Source organism: Physeter macrocephalus, unplaced genomic scaffold (assembly GCF_002837175.3).
Source record: "Physeter macrocephalus isolate SW-GA unplaced genomic scaffold, ASM283717v5 random_807, whole genome shotgun sequence".
In the NCBI taxonomy this organism is placed as follows: Eukaryota; Metazoa; Chordata; class Mammalia; order Artiodactyla; family Physeteridae; genus Physeter; species Physeter macrocephalus.
Window position 1 is genome coordinate 33,229 of NW_021146093.1, and position 2,087 is coordinate 35,315.

The following is a 2,087-nucleotide window of genomic DNA, read 5'->3' on the forward strand; positions in this document are numbered from 1 at the left end:
CGGGCAGGGCGCGGGGGCCCGGCGCCGCCGCCGCCGCCGCCGCCGCCGAGGAGGGCCCGCCGCTCGCAGGGACGCTCGGCCGCCGCGCGCGTCACTGCGCCCCCATGGCCGGCCACCCGCGCCCCGGCTGCGGCCCCGGCGGGCGCCGGGCGGAGGGCGGGCAGAGGCCGCGGCCCTCAGCCGCCGCCGCTCATCGGCTCAGAGGCCCGGGCGCCGGCGGCAGAGCCCGCCGCTCTCCGCGGCTCCGCGCCCGGCGCGCGAGGAGGAGGAGGAGGAGCGGCGCCGCGCCTGTGCCTGTGCCTGTGTCGGCCGGCGGGAGCCCTGCGGAGTGCGGCGCGGGCAGCTCCGCGCTCCCCGCGCGCCCGGGATGTATTTATCCGACCCCGGCGCCTCCCGGAAGCCGCGAGCTCGATGCCAGCCTGCCGCGCCGGCCGCGCTCCCCGGCTCGGCTCCCCGGCCTCCCTCCGCCTCCCGCGCCCCGGCCCGCCCCCTCTCCCCCCGCGCGGTGGAGGTAACGCGGCACCTGCTGCGCCGGCTCCTGCGCGCGAGCGCCCCCTCTGGCCCGCCGCGCCGCCGCCGCAGCAGCAGCCGGGGAGGGGCGGGGACTCGGGATGCCCGCGCGAGGATCCCCGCCAGGCTCCGCTCCGCCCCCGGCAGGGAGAGGAGGAGGCGCCACGACCGCGGGCTCGTGAGGCTGGGGGCCCGGAGGGGGCGGCGCGCGCTGAGCGGGTGACCGGGTGGTCCTCAGGCTCGGCTCCCGCGGCGCCGGCTCTCGGTGACCTCTGTTCTCTTCCCAAGTGCCCGCCACCAACTGCCCGCACCCCACGCCAGGTCCCGAGGCCAAGGGTCGCCAGCGTTCGGGAGCAACCCTCTTGCGCTGTTTCGAGGTGCCGACACGGTGGATTTTCGAGTCGAGGGGGCGCATTTGCCAATTTCAGGTCGTGGGTGACACGGTCGGGTCACCCGCGACCGACCGCAGCATCCACTCCCAAATCGCCATTTCCCGCCCCACTCCCAAAGGAATGCTATGTAAGCGCGAGGCCGGAAGGATATATTGCCAACACCGAGTTACATGTACATGACCGTGAACGGTGCTGGTGTTCCCCACCCCCTCCCCAAGATGCATTCCGGTCTCCGGCGGAGCGCACAGGCGCACACGCGGAGGCCGGACTCCCCTCCTCTCCCGCACTCCCGCGCAGACCGCGCTGGCCAGCGCCGTGTGAACAACACCGCCCTGCGGCAACCGGCCGCGTTCGCATGTTTCCTCCTGCGCCCGGCCCGGCGGGCCCCTTCACCAGGCGTGCCCAGTGATAGGACCCTTGACGTTCTGAGAAGTTTGTTAATGGGTGTCTCAGATAGAGCAGTACATTTCCAGCCTTGTTTTGAGGGGGGAGGGGGAAGTGGGAGAAATGCTTTTGCTTTCCAAAAGAATATACTCTAAGCTGCATATACTGAACGTACTCCTGCATTTCCATTATTTGCTTACATTTTTAACCTGCAGTTCTTTTTTGTTACGGGCAACACGTACTTACAATTTAAAATACTTGTACACCAGAGAGAGATTTCTTTAAAAGCCTTCTAGCGCACCGGGCCTTGAGGGTGGGGGGAGGTCGTGGACTCTGGTGTGGCTGAGAAGGGGAGATTAGATACGCAGGGGCGCAGGAAACACCAAACCTCCGAGAGATGGGTCTCAAACCCACGTATTTTAACACTAAGCACTTGTTAGTGTTCAGTATTTCAGTAAAGATTGAACTTTGCAGGCTTGGCTTTCTGATACACACGCTCACTCAGTCCTCATGGGACCCCCAAGAGGTGGGTCTTCACGATGAAGCTGTAGGGTTAGGGCATTGCCCACAGCAGAGCCAAACTAATGGCTTGGAACCAGATCTTCTGACTTTACACGCCAGGATTCCTCCGTTTCAAAAGGCAGGGTGAACAACAGCAACAAAACCTCAACAAAGCAAGCAAAAAACCGGCGAAAAAATCATAGGAAAGAGTTTTAAAAGATATTTGTCAATATGCATTTTTAGGTGGGAGAAGCCCTAGTCCTGGGGGCGGGGGAGAGTTTCATTGCCAAGCTGTTAGTA